Consider the following 20,209-nt stretch of genomic DNA (forward strand, 5'->3'; position numbering starts at 1 on the left):
TATTTTCCTAGGTTCATTGATTGTTTCACCCATTGGCAAAGGGAGATGTGAATCTCCGTCAGTCTTAAGTTTTGAACCCTCAGCTTGTGAACGTAAGAGGACCGATCTTGCTTCACACTGAGGGTGTATGTTTAACTGGACAAGTGGATAAAAAGACAGGCACAGCACTTAAGCGATGATGTTTTGAACCTATCTATGTAGGCTGAAATCTAGGTGGTATGCTCTTTCCAGTCCCATGTCAAAGAATTGCAGTCATTGTCCATGGGAATTCTGGCAGGAGAAGAACATTCCCAGCTCCTGACCACAAAGGCAAGGTTTATATCTGATGTCACGTTTGTTGCTTTAATGGAGCTCTTGTGCCTGATCATGTCAGGAAGTAAGATGTTACTCAATTATTTCCTGGTCAAAAAAATCACAAGGCGTAACTGGAAGTGGCTAGTCAGAGATATGAAAAGACACCGTTTATGATATCCTCCTTATTTAAAATGGCCCAACATCAATAACTCTTGTCATGTTTTGCCTATAGTGAGCTCTGGGGATGGATGACCTTCTTTGCCCATGGCCTCTGGGTCTATCACTCCCCTTTTCTTCTTTTCCTCTGAATACCTACTGGTGCACTAGTAATAGTGGTTCTCACATTTTGCTGAGGACATCTTGGTTTCCTTTACTGAATCACATGACAGCAGACAGAAAAAGGATTCTACAATTTGTTCTCCGTCCCTCTACTTAATTATTTTCTGGATGAAGTCTTTTGCCTGACTTACCTCATATGATACCTACAGGGATACAAAATGTGTCCTCTGATATACAACTAAGCCCAAAATACACCTCTGATATGCAATTTTACTTTACATACTTTAAGGCTTTTCTGCAGGCAGGCAGGCCATCTCAACAAATTAAAGTGGACACACACTGGACTTTTCTTGAGCATCTGCACAACTACTATACCCCTGTCCCTCAGCTCCTCTGATGGTTATGGGCAAACGTTGATGGCCTATAGTCTACTATTTTGAAGAAATTATAAAATGTGGAGTTGGACAAACATTTGCTACAATGTGGACATGTAAACCGCAGGAGAATGGGACAGAGTTCCACAATCTGTTGTGACAGCATTCTTTTGTCCTAGACAGTTTGGAGCCTTTTCATGGGAGAGGAAGCACTTTCCATAACCTGCTGTGTGTGTAGTACCGTGAGTCATCATATAGACAAAGGCTGGCATCAGGTCTAAATATTGGACCCAGAGAAAAACTGTTCAGGTCACATTTGGACCTCTGGAAGTCTCGGACGCATTAGGGCACTGATGCCCTGCTACTTGAAGGATTGCCTGCTACCAATCTGTGGGAAGGACTGTCCTGCTGCCCTTGTGTCTAAGGAAGAAATATTGAACCTGTTCCTTGAACCTAGGACCACCAGAGTGACTCCAAAGGCTAGTTGGCTGCCCTCCTGTGTGAGCTACAGGGACTCAACAAGCTCCAGAGACTTTGAATCATGCTGCTAATGGAAGTAGTCCTAACCCCCCAAGTGGTCCTTGACCGTTGAAAGTTGTGTTGGTGGTACTGCTCCTGCCTAACCAGACAATCTGGGATTAGAAATGTTTTAAAGATATTCTGCTTTGAGAACTGACAGAAAAGAGGCACCTACCTTCAAACCAATCAGACAAAGCAGTATCCCCAGTGGTTAGAATTTGCAGCAGTTCCCGCTATGTTTTGCTCCACTACAGCTAATACCTCTCAGTGGGCCCTCTTGACTAACATATTCAGCATTTTGGAACCCTCTTTGGCTACAGCCTGCTGCCATTCCCCACTGAAGATTCTATAGGTATGCCAAAACCAGGCACAATCCACCCATCTCAATCAGCCTTAACTTTTTATTTTGGTCCTGTCTTGCGTGGCGGTGGGTGGTTTGAAAATTTAGGAGCTATTTTTCACTAAAAACCTTAAAAATCCATTCCTCCAGTTCCATTGATTGGCTAGACATCATTTTGGTGTGATTTTATCCTTCAATGTGTATTAAATCGTTCAAACTTCTATCATGATTTTTTCTTGTGTTGTATTTTCACTTTATTACTGTCTGTGGTCTGTGTGCTGCACATATACCTTAGACATTGCCTGTAAGTTCATCCTGACTCCTTTTGTGGCAAACTTCTAGAGGGCTAAGCACAGGTTAGTTTAGTGGCTTTGAATCATCCACCCCTTACACCAATAACCCAGTTTCCTACACCTATATGTTAAAGGTGCATTTCTGCTGTTATTGACTTTATATCATCCGTAAATTATCACAATTAGCAGAGTCATACCAGCAGATGAAGGGAAAATATGTGTTTGAAGAAGGCCATGTCTTAACTGTACATATGCACTAAAGTAGCAAGCAATCTTAAAACAATCTTATTAAACCATCAAAGTAGCATTAATGTGACTAATCAGAGACTTCATACAGATTATTATTTGCCTAATTCATATGTTTTGGGGCAGACACAGAAGTGCCCAACAACACACTTTCATGTATTTATAATATTCACACTATGTGTATACATTTTTTATCCAATATCTTAATGTACCTTTGTAATAAATAGGCTTATTGTTTGAGGGGGCGCAACCCTGACTCCAGCATCAAACACAATACTGGTCAGTGTGAACCACTAAAGTTACTCAATTACCCTTTGCTTAACCTTATGGTACCTTGCCACTAAAGCAGTCACACTTAACTTAGGGGCAACATGTAAAGTACTTATGCAGCACACAAACAGAAATGAAGCAAAAACACCATACAAGAGTGATCTTACCATGTTGTAGGGAAAGATAACAAGCACTTCACAGCTACTTATCAAGGAAAAAAGTGGAAAGTCGTATAGCCAACAAAAATAAGTTCACAATCAGAAGTCTGAAATGTTGGGGTGACGCTGCCTAGAAAGCCTTCTGGAAAACAACAACTAGACAAGTGCTCCCCTGCAATCAAATTGTACAGCCCCTGGTAATCTGTTACCTCGCTGCCCTTCACCCAACTATCCAGTGCTCTGCAGAAAGAATCAACATACTCCACCCAAGTTTGAGAACCATGTTCAGTACTTTCCCTAAGCTCTACTCTGTAACTCTCTAGGGTGAGGCCATATCTCCTGGTCAGGGCACCTCATCTGAGCCTCTATTTCTAAGGCCAACAAGGTGCCCCTCCCCTCCACTGAGAAATGCTTCTACATGCCTGCCCCCACTTTTTTCTCAGGCACCACGTGCATCCTCAATGCTACCTCGTAATCCTTGAATCACTACTCATATCACTCTCCACAATAAAATCCTTCACCACATGCTTGGGTATATGTACTTTCCCCTCAGACTGCACTGGAGAACTGCTGTTGCTCTTTAGACCCAGCTCCTTCAAGCTCTGCTCTTGAGCTAAAAGCATTTTCGTCTCCTCTGTAGTATTTTCTCTTTTTTTCTGCCTCTCTTTTGAACCTGCCTAGTTCCAACTGAAGCTTCATCTCATGCTTCAGCTTAAACTTCTCCAGCCCCATCCAGAGCCTCCTAGCCTCCGTCCTATCCTCCAGCTCCTCTTCGGTCAGATCTCTTGAGGAAACACTTCTGCTTGCCCTGGAGGGCACTCTCCTCCCATGCAGATTCTGATCATCCTGCAGGTTTTGCTTCTCTCCCTCCACAATAGCATTCTCCTTCCCTGTGTACTCATTAGCCGCCTTTGCTGCCAACCAGGCCCTCAGCGCCTTTTGCAGCTCCTCCTTTTTAGTAAGGCATTTAATAGGACAGTTGAGTTCCTTGCAAAACATTTTGAGCTACAAGTTCTATACTCACGGCTGATCACCAATATTTGAAATGGGGTCTCTAGTTGGGAGTAGTTTGCACCCTGTCCAAGTAGGGACCCTCACTCTGGTCAGGGTAAGGGAGCCACACAGCTAAGATAACCCCTGCTCACCCCCTTGGTAGCTTGGCACTAGCAGTTAGGCTTATCTCAGAGGTAGTGTGTAACATATTTGTACACATACACAGTAAAACAGTGAAAACCCCACAAAAGTACTCCACACCAGTTTAGAAAAATAGCCATTATTTATCTGAATTAAACAAGGTTCAAAACAACAAACATGCAACATCCACAAGTAAAGTTATCGCTTTTTAAAAGTGGAAATGAGTCTTAGTCCATAAGAATCAATGATTGTAGCTCTTCAGCACAAAGTACCTGAGAAGCGTTAAAAACAAAGATGATGTGGGCAGCAGGGTAGATGAGTCATCGCAAAGCAATGCATTGGTTCCTTACTGCGCAGGGCAAGTGATGCATCGATTCTTTCCTCACAGGAAGAGGCGATGCGTCTGTTCCTTACTGGCAGGGGAGGTGATGCGTTGATTTTTTCCTTGCAGGAAAGGCGACACGTTGATTTCAGGACATGCAGTCTCAGTTCCATACTGCGGTGCGGGATCAATGAGAAATTGACACCCCTGGGATGATGCATGGAAAATCCAGACGCACTGTGTTGATGGAGCCACACTGAAACAGGTGTTGCATCAATTCTGCAGCTGCGAGACAGGCACTGCATCAATTCTTCAGCTGCGGGACAGGCGTTGCGTAGATTTTTCTGCTGCAACACGTCGGTGCATGGAGTTTCTTCTTCAGGTCACCAGCTTACACTTTCAAGGGCCCCGGGACTGGAGTTGGCGCTACTTGGCAAGGTAGGACTCCCAGCAGAAGAGCCCAGCCACTGGCAGATTAAGTCATTGATGACCCTGAAACTTCTAACAGGTGGCAAGTTCAGTTCAAACCTTTGGCGAACCTTGGAAAGCAGGATGTAGAAAGCAAAGTCCAGCAAAACAACTTTACCAAAAGAAGCCAGTCATGGAGAAACCAATCACCAATGCAATTAGACAGAGAGCGCTTGCACTTAGCACTGGGTAGCAGTGATACAGTGCCAATGAGTCGTAAAGCCAGCAAAAAACTAAATTCAGCACAGGATCAAAACAGGAGATCAGACACCAAAAAGTTAGGGGAAACCATGCCAAGAGCTGACAGGTCCAACAGTGATAACCACAGGAATAGGTTTTAAGAATTTAGCCACCACTGAAGATTCTCTCTGATTGAAGGAGATACCAAAATTGCCATACAGTTTTCAGAGGAAAGTGGTGTTAGAACTGGAGGAGATATCTGATTAGTAGGCCCAAATGCAGGTGAACCTAAGGAACCACAAATACACAACTTACCTACAGAAAAGGAGAGAACAAAACAGAAACTTGTGGTCAGAGCCAAGCTAATGAAAAATGTGAAGAACTAGATTTATTCAAATATGAGACTTACCGTATCGTCTTGTACTTGAAGTAAATCCCTGGCTGGAGCACTCTGCTGGGTTAAATGATTAGCCAGTTAACTTGGCCTTTTTTATTTCGCAGAGCAAAACAAATCCCATTGAGGTCTGGCACCTGTGCCCCAGTGAATTGCAGGTCTTAAGATGGATTGAAACAGTACTTCCTGGCCTTAATTAGATACCCATGCCATACCACAATCAGTCACATTTTGAGTATATCCTTCGACACACCAGCTGTGGTTGAAGTGTAATTCAGGCAATCATCCAAATAAGGGTGTACTATGGTACTTGAATATTAAAGGAGGGATACAAGGGGGGGGGTTTACCGGAAACTGCCAATGGAAACCTTAGATTCTCCTGACAGTTTGGATGAAATGGTATGTGGAGATACGCAACCTAAAGATCTGCGGTGTCTTCCATTCTTCTGTAGATATTTTCAGAACGCACAGTCTCCATTTTTAATTGACTCTTCCTTATGAATTGAATTGCCTGTTTGCGATAGATAACCAATCTGAAGGCTTTAGAACAAAGCAAATTGAAGAATAAACTTCTTTTCATTGTTCTATCAGACTGAGAATAGACTCATTTTTTACCCAGATCTGAAATACCTTGTGGCAGTAAATGCTGGCAGATCGGATCCCTGTGCCAAGATATTGAAACAATTCAGGAATTTGGTTCAATTTCCAACAAATCCAGGTGACAGCCTTGATGAACTACCATCAACACCGAGGTATCTGAGATAGAATCTGCCCAGGTGGAACACAGAGCAGGATGGTGGCATTGTTAGTACATTTATTTGGTTCTAGAAGTAGAGGACTGTGGTTTGTGATTTCCATGGTTTTGAAAGGCAGAGGACTGGTGTTTTACTTTAGCAGTCGAAACATTAGGACTTTTAGGGAAGTATTTGCTAAAGAAATTTTGAAAAGGTTCAGAAGTCCTCGATTGAGTTTTTAAAGTTTGCGCTGGCTTTTTAGGATTCTTATATGCTTGCCACAGAAGATCCTCCTGTTTAGAATACTGGGAAGTGTATGAACCTATAACTGTCTAAACAAAGCAAAACTTGTACTGGGATACTCATCTTCGAAGAGGCTTGGAGTTTACTGCCAAACATGAAGACCGTGTAAAACTCTGAATTTGGAATAAACTTGCTTTTCGGAATGGATTTAACTTCAGAATCGGGACATGAGAGTCTTCTTTATACTCAGGGGATGGCCATGATGAAATAAAAGAAGCAAAGCCGGCAGAAAAAGGCAGATGCAATCCAAATTCCACAAGTTGTGTCCAACAAAAACTTAGCCTGTAACTTGCTATAGGCTTTTACAGTCTTTTCTTTCTTGAGCAGCAGTAACCAATGACTGGGTAGGACAGATCATAGAAATCCCTGCTCTCATAATCAGTTTAAGACTAGTATCACTTCTTCTCAGATCATCTGACAGCTAAATTGGATAACATGGGATCTAGATTGACTTGTTCTGAATGTAGGACCCAACATGCTGGGTAAACAAATAATAAACAGCTTAAGTAATGATTCTTAATTTATGTTAGATTAATATTTTGAGGTCTTGACATGTCGTTCAATTCGGATGTTGCCATTATAAAACAGAGGATCATTTTTGCTTCTTTTTGTAAACACGTTCTATCACTGATGTTCCAGAACGTTCTTCTTGATCACTGAAAGAATTGTCAATTTTAAATCTGATTCTGTGTGCCCTATTTGAAATGAAATTCCATTGGAGCTGCTTCTACCCCACTTTTTATTCTGGAGTTGTGTTTGTTCACATTGTTTTTTCTTCAGAGGTTTTCAGAACATGCAGTCCTTAAGGATGATTTTTTTGTATTCATTGGTTTTTGAATTGACACAAACCTTATGTGAGTTTTCATTTCTGGTAAGCAAATCATCCCTGGATGCAAAACCTGCTCATATGTGTGTATTCTTATGCAGCTTCTTTAGATTACCCTCTTTCCAAGAATTCTGGTACTGGAATCCCAGAGTGTAAAAATAATTGTTATTCTTGGAGCAATTTCATGTTATTTGTCAAAATTGTCCAAAAGGGAGATTATCTCAGAGGGATCATGGGCGAAAGCTTCAATAAGGAAACAAACTGTTTTTATCCATGTGTTTCATGCATAGAGTAAGCGCTGAGTAATCAAAATGATGCCTTGTTCCTCTTAATTCATATATCCCAAAATATTTCTGTGTCTATATCTGCTTAAAGCACACTAAAGCCCACTAAATATAAGAACATATTCGTAATAATGGAGTGATAACTATAAAATCCAATATTTTTAGTGTCCAGCACCTTCCCCAAATTGAATTAGATTGGACTTGGAATAGTAAACGAAATCCATTTAGTGTCTAACACTTTCCCCAAAATGGTTTAGGTTGAAGTAGTAAATGTGACTTCTTCAGTGTCCAACATTTTTACCAAATTGGTTTAGGTTGAGATTGAACAGTGAATGTGACCCCTTTAATATCCAACACCTGCAGAATGGTTTAGATTGGAGTGAGAATAATATGTGTGACCCCCTTAGTGTCCCACACATTCCCCAAATTGGTTTAGATTTGATTTCAGTTAGTAAATGAGACCCCTGTAGTGTCCAAACCTTCACCAAAATAGTTTTGTTTGGAGTGGAAATAGTACAAATTACCCATTTAGTGCCCTACACTATTCCCAAATTGTTTTAGATTGGAGTTGGAATAATAAATGTGACCCTTTTAGTATTTAGACCCTCTCCAAACTGGCTTTGATTGGAGGTGGAATTGTAATGTGACCTGTTTGGTATCCAACACCTTCCCCAAAATGTTTTATTGGAGTGAGAATAGTAAATGTGACCCTTTTAGTGTCCAACACCTTATAACTTTTTTTCTACAGTAATTGACATGTTATGATTTTTATATTGTAATTTATTTTGTTTTTCATATTTAATTTATACGTTTCCATTTATTTAAACAGATGTACTTTTTCAACATAAACTAAAATGCTTTCATTATTATTTTGGTACATTTATTATGGATAATTTGTGTGCCATATTACAAGCTCCATAGGCTATAATAGAATTGCTATCGGGTGGACGAGATATCAGGCCTTACTTTGATTTTGGTGGCATTTGTGGGATGGTTCTGTTCTCTCACCTTAATAACAACATAATTTTACATAGTTGCCCTCCCATTGCATGTGTAAGAGTAGTATTTTGTGCATTTCCAATTTACATTCTGCTTTTCTGGCTGTAAGTGTATCCCACGTGCAAGAGCAATTGTTTGCCTTTTTATTATGTTATATATCCTGCTCTTTCTGCCATTCCGTGTGAAAATAGTTTAATAATATAATTATATACTTTGTTATAAATCTGACTTTAGTTTATTAATGTATTCTAAACATTACAACAATTTTTTTACATTTTATATTTGTTTTGTTGACTATAATTGCTGGTCTTTTTTTCAGTTTTCGGGAAGCTGTTGAAACGTGGCTCCAGAGGTTTGTTTTCTGTTTGGGGGGAAAACATTTCTTTTAGCTACATTTTAAGTGTTTATTTTTAGTTCATTTGCCAGGTTTGTAGGCATTCAGTTTTGTTTTTTATGTTTAAGGTTTACTTTATGTTTAGATGTTGTCTGAATATACTTAATTATAACGTGCCTTTGTCAGGTGTTTGAGTGTGAAATTTAATTGGTTGTTCTGTAGCGATATAAAAAGCGAAAGTTTGGTTAATTATGTACCTTTATAAATTGAGTAGTTTACATTGCCTTTTACATTTTATAAATTACTTGTTAAGGTTCTTGCCATTTTCTCCAGTTTTCTTCTTCGGTGTTTTGGTGGAAACCCAACAGAGTGTCGTTCTCTTGCAGATTTAGTATCTTTTTGAGAGAAGTAGAGATTTTTTCCGATTTTTATATTGTTTTGTTAATTAATTAAGTAGTTTATTGATAGTCTGCCTTACTGTAAATGTTATTGATTAGTGTTTGTTTAGTTTGGATTTTTTTCAGTTATTACCTTTTATGGTGTACGTTAATTAGTGTTTCTGTTTTAATGTGAAATATATGCTTGTGTTGTTTTGTGTTATTATTAATATATTTTTAGTGATGAATGTTGTATTTTAATGTGTACATTTGCCTTTTATATTTATTTATGATGTTTGTATTCAATTTGATTTACTTTATTGTAAGATCATTGTTTTTATGTATTTAATGTTAATTTTGATTGTATAATATTTTGATAATATATTTTGATTATATATTTATTTATTTTAATTTTAAGTTTGTTTATTGTACAATATAAATGAGCTTCTATATATTATCATATATATTATATTTATATATTATTTTGTAATATAATATTGTAGTTAATATTGTGTTTTTTGATACTTTATTTAATTTTATATAGCTATTTAAAGGCAACACTATTTTGGTTATTTTATATAGCTATTTAACCCCCTTGCTGATAGGCCTTTGCCCCCGTACTAAGCCTTTTTTTGGCTATTTGAGGTAGTTTGTGCTTGGGCCCCATACCTTTTTGTCCACATAAGCTATCCACATCAAACGTGTGTCCTTTTTTCCAACATCCTGAGAATTCTAAAGGTACTCAGGGATTGTTGATTCCCCTGAGGCGATCAAGAAAGTACTCAAAATACAGCTAAAGTTTGTTTTTTTGGGTAAAAATGGGAAAAAGGTGCTGTAGAAGAAAGCATCTGTTTTTTTTCCCTGCAAATACCATCAAAAAGGGGTTTGCAGTGCTAAACTCACCATCTTCCCAGCTTTCAGAAACAGACAGACGTGAATCAGAACACCAAATTTTTCAGCACAGTTATGGCATTTTACTGGGACAGAGCCCATTTTTCCTGCCTGTTTTGTGCTTTCAACCTCCTTCCAGTTAGTGGTAGAACTGGGTTGGAGACCAATGGTGGATCCCAGACAGCTATACATTTCTGAATAGTAGACACAATTCTGAATTCAGCAAGGGGTCGTTTTTGTAGATTCTTCAAGGTTTTCATATAGAAAGTAACACTTGAAATAAACAAAGATTGAAATTGAGTTGAAAATACAGCCATTTGTGTCTACCTTTTCATCTATAACTTCTTAAAACTATGGCAGATTTTTTAAAGCAATATACTGTTACGTCCACTGGACCCTTGTGGTTGCAGGGATATATAGGGCTTGTAGGTGCAACAAGAACCCTAGGTACCCAGAGCCAATAAAAGAGCTGCACCTTGTAATGGTTTTTCATTGTGTACAGGGTATAGAGTAATCCATTTGGTAAAATATAAACAGTGAAAAATAGGTATCAAGGAAACTTATGTATTTCTGAAATGGGCACAAGATATAGAGTTTAAAAGCAATGCACAAATCTGCACATCTCTGAATTTGTGGATACCCACACGGGCATGTGAATTAGAGGGCATTTCTCAAAATGACTTCTTCCTTACACACTGTTTTACATTTGGAAGGCGCAAATGCAGAGAAGGACAATTAATCATAATATTTGTTCTTCTATTCTGTGTTCCCCTAAGTCTCCTGATAAAAATGGTATCTCACAAATGTGGGTAGGCCTAGTGCCTGTGAAAGGGAAATGGCCCAAAACACAACATGGACACAGCACATTTTTCCACTAAAAACTGACCCTTTATAAAATGTGCCTAACTGTGGATTTGGGCTCTAGCATAGTTGGCACATGGGGAAACCTAGCCAATCTGTACATTTTTGAAAACTAGACATCTAGCAATATCCAGGATGGGCTGACTTGCCTGGCTCTTCCCACGTTGTTTTACCCAGAATCCCTTGCAAACCTCAAACTCTGAGGGATAAAAAACTCATTTTCCTCACATTTCTGTGATGGAAAGCCCTGCAAACTGTGGGGAGCCACAAACTTCCTTCCACCTGGCATTCTCCCAAGTCTCCCAATAAAAATGGTACTTCGCTTGTGTGGGTAGACCTAGTGCCCGCGACAGGAAACTGCCCAAAACACAACATGTATGCAGTGCGTTTTTTGACCGAACACTGACGCTCTTTTTCCGATGTGAGTAGCTCTAGATTTTGGATGCCAGCTTAGCCAGCACCTCGGGAAACCTAGACAACCTGTACATTTTTGAAAACTTGACACCTAGCGGTATCCAGGGTGGGATGACTTGCGTGGCTCTCCCGATGTTGTTTTACCCAGAATACCTTGCAAACTTCAAACTGTGAAGAAAAAAAAACAAATTGTTCTCACATTTCTGTGATGGACAGCTCAGGAAACTGTGGGGAGCCACAAACTTCCTTCCACTCGGCATTCTCCCAAATCTCCTGATAAAGATAGTAACTCACTTGTATGTGTAGAATTAGTACCTGCAACAGGAAATGGCTCAAAAAACAACATGTATGCAGTGCATTTTCCACCGAAAACTGACCCTCTTTTTCCAAAGCGGCAAGCTCTACATTTCGGACCCTAGCTCAGCCCGCACCCAGGGAAACCTAGCCAACCTGTACATTTGTTAAAATGAGACATCTAGGGGAATCCAGGGCGTGCGACTTGTGTGGATCACATTCGGTTTTCTTACCTACAATGCCCTGCAAACCTCAAACATATCCTGAAATCACCCATTTTCCTTACATTTCTGTGATGAAAACTTCCAGAATCTGCAGGTATCCACAAAATTCCTACCACCCAGCATTGCCCCATTACCCAATAAAAACACTACTTCACCTGTGTGGCTGGGCCTAGTGCTGCAACAGGAATGGATCAAGCCAAAGACAATGGGAGAGCTTGCGTGGAGACTCCTATTGACCTTACTTGGATCCATGCCTGTCGCTGGCACTAGGCCCGGGCACATAAGTTGGGCAGAGTTTTTATCAGCACAGATGAGGCAATGCTGGGTGATAGGAATTTTGTGGATTCCTGCAAGATTTCGGAAGTTTTCATCACAAAAATGTATGGAAATGTGTGACTTCAGGCACAGTTTGAGTTTTGCAGGACATTGTGGGCAAGAAAATGGTGTAGGGTGGTTTTGAAGCACACCACCCTGGACTTCCGCAGATGTCTACTTTTCAGAAGTGACTGGGTCTGGTCTTTTTTTCCAGGTAGCATCCTACCCAAGCCCAAAAAGTGCAGCCACTCACCATTCAAGTGGAGTGATATTGGGAGTTAGTCAAGCTCTGCTGGCCCATTTGTGAAATCAACACCCAAAAGAGGCAAATCCCCTTTTCCTTGCCATTGGGATGAGATTCTTTTGTCAGCAGGGGCAGCAGAAAGACTGTGTCCATTTTGGGGTTGGGGGCATTACCATGCCCATTCTTGGCAGCCCCCACCCCTAATAGTTCCTGGTGCCTAGTAGACTTTCTGTGCTCCCGGGGGAGAGGACAGATCGCGGACTATGGCCCCCATCTTCCCCTCAAGGGGGGCAGAAAGACTGGGCCCATTTTTTAGGGTGGGGGCATTGCCATGCCAGTACTGGGCAACCCCCACCCCTACATCAATAAAAAAAAAGAAAAATCCCGGTGCCCAGTGGGCCTTCTGTCCCCAGGTTGGGGTGCAGATCGGGGATTATTGCCCCCAACTGCCCAGAAAGTGACGGCAGAACGACTATGCCCATTTTTGGGGGTTGGGGTATCATAACTAAGCACACATTAACCCATCGCATATCAGATTAGATATAAAAATCCAGTGTTCAACATCCTTTTGCCACCTTATCACTTTGCCATTTACCTTTTAAATAACATAGAGGCATCGTCTGCATACAATTTTCTCTATGATGTCTAAGGGACTCTCCCTTCTTTAAAGATTTGAATTGTTTACTTTTTTAGATGAAAGCTTCCCATGAAGAAGGTCTGTGACCCAAAATGCATTGGGATCTTAAACAGTTATTTGTTAATTGAAGATTCTTTTGCTGACCATGAATGGAGTTCGACACATGAAATTTAATGTGGCTCAGAAAATAAATAAAAAACAACAAAAACCATCATATGTGGTGACAGTTTATGATTATTACTAACACAAAGTGATTAACATGACCCTCAGATTGAGGTGAGATAGTAGTATGTAATAGGGGATCTTGCAATAACCCATCATGCCATTGTTTAGTTTGCTGGATGCCCACATCTGTGGTTCACGTGGTATAACCTGTCCTTGTGCAAGTGGGTACAGTCTGACAAGTGCAGTCCATAACCTTTCATTATATTTGCGACTCTTAGAGTGAATGCAAACCATTGATTATTTTTGTGAGAATCACATGAAATTGGGAATCGTTCTTCTGTGCCCTCTTAGCCTTGGTATTTGAAAATAATGGCCATATTGGCACTAATTTGCAACTAGGGATATCTTTTTAATAAGAGATAAATGCTGATTGTGTGAGCCCCTAAACAAAGGAGCAGAGGACTTTTCACAGGTGTGTTCCTTCAGTGGGACCCCATAGCATTTTGGCAGATGTAGTCCTCGCATCTTTCACTTTCTTTTTTAATTCATCATTTAATAAATGTTCAAGGAGGGAGTATTCTTTCATTGAAACATGTTGGGCCTTATTAAGAGTTTGGCAGATTAGATACTCTGTCACCAATGTGACAGGTATCCCGTCCGCTGTATTAGAAGTACATTAAAGCCTATGATATTTGTACTAATGTGGACAGGTTTGCTGCCATTTTTTGACCAAACTCTAATTAAAGACCTTCGTTTTAGTACAGTTCGAGTGTTGCAGAACCATTTAAGTGTTAAATACCTGGTCCTGCAAGGGAGCAACCTCCTTGGTGCAGGCAACTGGTACAAGAAGTTTCATTTTAATACATTACCTATTAATTATTCTTAAGATCATCCACTTTGCACAACACATGCTTTGCAAAGGTGAAAAACATTTAAAACATCTTTCCCCTATTTTAAGGTTGTGTTCAAAGCTGCTTTCTATGTTTTTGACTTTTTGTACCTTATCTTCTCCTGGACATTTCCTGCAAGATGTTGTGCCATATAAATTATGAATTGAATGAAATGAAAATGTTTCCCAAAGATTCCGTGCCCTGTTAATTTGATTATTTGTTTGAAGAAATATTAAGGGGACAATTACAAATATGGTGGATGGGAACACTCGTCCGCCAAACTCCAGGCAGGGTGGTCGCCGCCATGCTACAACCTCTCCACCCTCCCCATTACTACTTTCCCACTGGACTGACCGACAGAAAAGGTTTCTGCCAGTTGGCCCAGTGGGAAAGTGGTTGCAGCATTGTCCCCAGCTCATGATAGAGCCGGCGGCAACGCTGCCACATGCAGGGTGCGCCAGGACCCTTGAAAAACACACTGCCTGTAAAGGGTGCTGGGCAAGGGGACTCCTGCACTGCCCATGCCATGGGCAGTGCATGGGCCCCCTGTGGCCTCCTGCACTTGCTTTCCACGGTTGAATCGCCTTGAAAAGGCTGGCGGAGAACAAGATTGAGTTCAGCACCAACCTGGCTCATTCCAACCTGCACTGCCATCAGCCCATCGGGAGCACTGATGCTGGCGGGGATGGCAGGAGGTTGGTGGGTCCGTCAGCCAACCTCATAATGTGGCAGTCGGGCTGCCACGGTGGTCCAACAGCCACCGTGAGTCTGTTGAACGCCAGCCCCTAAGGTTCACATTTATTCAAAATAGAAAATTACTGGTTACAGAAGTGAGAGATTAAAATCAGAGATTATCATTATTGTGGCATACTTGCAGAAAAAAATGAAATGCCTTGAAACAACAAAACTTGCCTTTACAATGAAACATCAGTTTGCATCAGAAATTCTGTGCGAGTGTGCCCAAGCCTCCTTGGACATCCCTAGACACACTGTCCTTGCACATTGACGTCCCTACATAGAGAGACGTTTCAATGCACTGGTGGTGTGCAATTGTCCATGGCCCCCACCTTCCAAGGGCCTCCTGGGAAAATGGACTTACTCTCAACCTGATCCCCATCTATTCTACTTCTCTATATGAATCTTCTCTCTGTCTACTTCTGAGTCTGTCTCTCCATGCAGGGTCATATTAAGAACTTTGGGAGTCCTAGGAAAGATATTTCAACTGTCTTGTGTGACAAAATTAAATTTCTTTATCCATTGCCTGCTAATTAAATCCTGCATGATACTAAACAATAATAAATTATACGTTAAACAATTCTAATTTATATTTTTAATTATATGACCGACATATAATTTCGTTGTATTTAGCATCACGCAGGATTGATTAGCAGGGAATAGATCATAAAATGTACATTTGATCCATACTGTGTCCCCACAAAACTTCTTACCCGGGACCCCCAAATTCCTTAAGATGACACTGCCCACATATGCTCTGGACCTTACATGTTGGCTGTGAGCAACAATAGGTCTCAAAAATGTCATGTCCCATGAAAACTGAAAACCCACAGCCCCAAAATTAAGGAAAAACGTCAAAAAGGATTTAAATTCCATATTCCTGTAGGCAATATTTATGTGCATTAATATAAAAATAAAATCCATTTTGCCCAAAACAACACCTTACATCCCTCAGTTGACTTGAAGGGCGTTGATATTTGGGCGAATGGACATTATGGACCCCATGTGATGCAGGGTCTAAGAGTAATGACAGAAGCCAAAAACACCGAACTGCCGGAGCTGCAAAGATTTATGTCTCATTCTACTGAGTCTTCAAAAAAGACCCACAAAACGATATCACTTTTGGTTGCTATAACCCTGTACCTGCACAAGGATCTTGCACTGCCCAGAAACCAGAAATATTTCTTTATGTGCGTAAATCGCATGGAACCAGAATTGTCATTGCATACCATAACCCTGTCACCGGGTATGTTCCGACCACAGCCGTTCGAATAGTCTTTCCACAAAGGCTGACTGATTCAGTGTTAGTCATCTGAAGTATAGAAAAAAGTCTGGGGCGGTAAAACACGCCTTCGGCCCACCTTTGCCAAGCAAAACCCCCAGTGCCACACAAGCTACTGACAGCAATAAAGATGCCTCCCAACAGACGTGTTGCCACCAATAGTAAGAAGTGTGTAGTCCCAGGCCTATCAGCTAAGGCGATGGAGAAAGAACACAAAAGTAAAAAAATTCAGGCACTGACCAGTTCATGAAGATTACCGGTAAGAAACAATGTCATTAACCCCTCATGGCGTCCTCCTCGTGCCAATCCTGTTCAGTTTGTTACCTGTACAATGTGTTGTAACTGGAATCAGGAACCCCCTAATCGGAGTAATTCAAATTACCGGTAAGTAAGAATGTCAATACCCACACCTCGTGCTATAGCAAAAAAAATTCTACAGTAGTAGCCTTCCACCTTTTCAGTTTTTCATTCAACACTTCCAATCACAACCTCACCGAGAGGCTCAGGCACGAATACCTAAACAATTCGCCACTCCGACTGTGTTGTGCCGTTTTTCCATTTTCTTGTATTTGCTGTGCTAATCCAAGAATCATTTTTCTGATACTCTCCTCACAGCTGTATGCATATTTTAATGATATTATTGCTGATCGGAAGCTATTTCTCCTAATAAATTAAAAATATAGATGAGAGTATCTGGTTCAATAACAAGCGTTTGAATTGTGCTGAGTTGTGCATTTGACATCCCTTCTCATATTCAACCTATAACCTCTTGCTACAAGAGGGAAAACATATTGGTAAAAAAATCAAGGTAAATTACCATGCAGAATTATTTTTTGAACGTGCTGAATCCTTTGCATTAAGTAGGCTTTGTTGTCAAGGCAGGGAATCATTCGCAGACATACCGTATTTTCTTAGAGAAATCATATCGCTTATGTATTACAGTTCATGATTTAAAATCAAATGACAGTGCAATGATTTTGCTAAATAGTGAAAGTTCGGTTTTCACAATTGATAAAGAATTTCCGTGGGAAAAAAAGAACCTGCAAGTTAAACATTCGCCAGATAGAATGCACAAAATGCACCTCATGTCTGTACTATGTCTTTGTTAACATTAGAATGAAAAATATGAATTTCACCAGACCTTCGGTGTAATTTTTACATTTTTCTTGCTGTGTAGCCCCATGCGTAGCGCCATCCTGCCACCAATCAGTCTGCTCATTCACTCATCCTCTTAAGAAAAGTCATCAAAACACAACTCGTCAAACTATGGAGGCTGGAGCTCAGGAGCCTCCCGGTTCAGTACAGATCAGTACAGTACGTGGAATGCGAGAGCTTACGCTAGTTCTGGTACTCTACACACGCTCTTCAGTGTATGGGTCAAACGTAGGGGCCAAGCAGACTGCTGGGACAGTCTTACTTTCTCTGCTGTTTTCAACACATTGCATTGTATTATATTGTACAATATTAATAACACTTACAACCACATATGAGGCATTTAGGCGCTACCCTACATGGGTAACACACCACACTTGGTAGGGAGTGTGGTTGGAAGTGTGTTGTCTTTGAGTTGATCCTATGTAAGAATGTTTCCATTTCATGCCTGATGACCGCTGAGGTATTGGTATTGTGGTGTAGGTTTCTGTGTAGAGCAGTGTGATGAATGAAGTAGTGTGAGAGGTGAATATTTTGTGCGTTTCAGTAAGCGGGCAGATTTTAAAAGCTCTGCAGTTTCCCTCATGGTATCTCTCATTATCATAGCCCACTTAGCTGGTTACTCACTTGGTTATCCATTCTGAGATGTTTTGTTTACATTTTAGGTTGAATGGATAAATGTTAGAGAACTCTACTGGAATAGCCTGGTCTCTGATTGTCATTTTGAGGTGTAAACATGTGGTTGTAGTGTATAGCTTGTCAGGACCTGCAGTGATTGTCTAAATCAAAGTCCTCCATTGGCCAGCGGCATGGTGCGTATCTCTTCAGTTATTCCATGCCTGTTCCGTTGGTGATGGGTGGTTTAATGCTTTAGACTGGTGCACTACTGAGGAATGAACAAGACCCATAGCAGTTTTGTTTCATGCAATTGTAAGAATATCAAGCAGTGTAAGGGAATTATTATGCAGACTGTATGCTCTACAATTGACTGCTCAATCCCTATGTGTATTTGTATTAATGTGGACCAGAAAGGTTAAATATTCTATTGTAACTGAATTTATACAGTGCTTATTACCCTTCACGATGCAAAGTGCTTTACACCGGGCAGCATGCTGCTCCAGAACCCAAGGTTTTTTTTTTTTTTTTTTGTCCCACTGGTTATTGTTGGTTGTGGTTCATCTTGTGATCTTCTGCTCTCAAGGACACCATTCCATTGATTTACTACATTTTCTATCTGGTACATCAAATCAATAAGAGTTTAGTGGGAGAGGGTGTATGTCAATTCATGCACATGGTAGGCGGTATTAATAGATGAGCAACAGGAGATTAGTTACTGTTAGGTTGCAGCAATATGACTTTTAAAGGGTAGGTTGTGATCTTTGAAATGAGGAGTAATTCAGAGAGAGGAGGTAAGCAGAGGATAAAAGTAAGTAGAGGGTCATTTGAAAGAAAAGGGCAGGTAAGGTCAATATTTCTGTGAATAGAAAGGAAATTGATGTTTGAGGTTGCATGCAATCCGAGGATGAAAAACAGTCAAAGGAAACTACAATATTTGGATGTGTGACAATGCTATATTAGTAGGATGACCAGAATTGAAGCCAAAAACCATGACATTTCAGAAAAATAGAACAAGGACTTCAATTTTACTTCAACCGAGTGCTCAGAAGAACAGCGCTCATCAGCATAGAATTACAGAAGCACTAAGAACATACATAAAATAAAAAAATTAAGCCAGTATTATGCCTGTTAATTAACCCCTTGGCTGCCAGGCCTTTCCCCCCTCAGGTGCCAGGCCTTTTTTTGGCTATTTGGGGCAGTTCATGCTTCAGCCCTCATATCCTTTTGTCCACATAAGCTAACCATGCCAAATTTATGTCCTTTTGTCCCCAACATCCTAGGGATTCTAGAGGTACCCCGAGTTTGTGGGTTCCCCTGGAGACCAAGAAATTAGCCATAATAAAGCAAACATTTCATTAAAATTTTTTTTGAAAAAGGGCTGCAGAAGAAGGCTTGTGTTTTTTTCCCTGAAAATGGAATCAACAAAGGGTTTGCTGTGCTAAAATCACCATCTTCCCAGCTTTCAGGAACAGGCAGACTTAAATCAGAAAACCACATTTTTCAACTCAATGTTGGCATTTTACTGGGACATACTCCATTTTCACTATTTTTTGTGATTTTAGCCTCCTTCCAGTTAGTGACAGAAATGGGTGTGAAACCAATGCTGGATCCCAGAAAGCTAAACAATTCTGAAACGTAGACAACACTTTGAATTCACCATGGGTCATTTGTATTGATCCTACAAGGTTTTCCTACAGAAAATAACAGCTAAAATAAAAACAATATTGAAATTGAGGTAAAAAAAAACAGCCATTTCTCTCCACGTTTTACTCTGTAACTTTTTCCTGTGGTGTCAGATTTTTTAAAGCAATATACCGTTACATCTGCTAGACTCTTCTGTTTGCGGGGATACAAATGGTACCTCACTTGTGTGGGTAGGCCTAGTGCCCTTGACAGGAAACGCAACATGGACACATCACATTTTTACATTGAACTCTGACGTGTTTTTTACAAAGTGCCTAGCTGTGGAGTTTGGCCTCTAGCTCAACTGGCACCTAGGGAAACCTACCAAACCTGTAAACCTGTGCATTTTTCAAAACTAGACATCTAGGAGAATCCAGGATGGGGTGACTTGTGGGGCTCTCACCAGGTTCTGTTACCCAGAATCCTTTGCAAACCTCTAAATTTGGCCACAAAAACACGTTTTCCTCATATTTCAGTGACAGAAAGTTCTGGAATCTGATAGGAGCCACAAATTTCCTTCCACCCAGGGTTTCCCCAAGTCTCCCGATAAAAATGGTACCTCACTTGTGTGGGTAGGCCTAGTGCCCGCAACAGGAAATGCCCCAATACACAACGTGGACACATCACATTTTTACATTGAAATCTGAAATATAAAAAGTGAAATATAGGTATCAAG

This window comes from Pleurodeles waltl, chromosome 2_1, assembly GCF_031143425.1.
Source record: "Pleurodeles waltl isolate 20211129_DDA chromosome 2_1, aPleWal1.hap1.20221129, whole genome shotgun sequence".
Lineage (NCBI taxonomy): Eukaryota > Metazoa > Chordata > Amphibia > Caudata > Salamandridae > Pleurodeles > Pleurodeles waltl.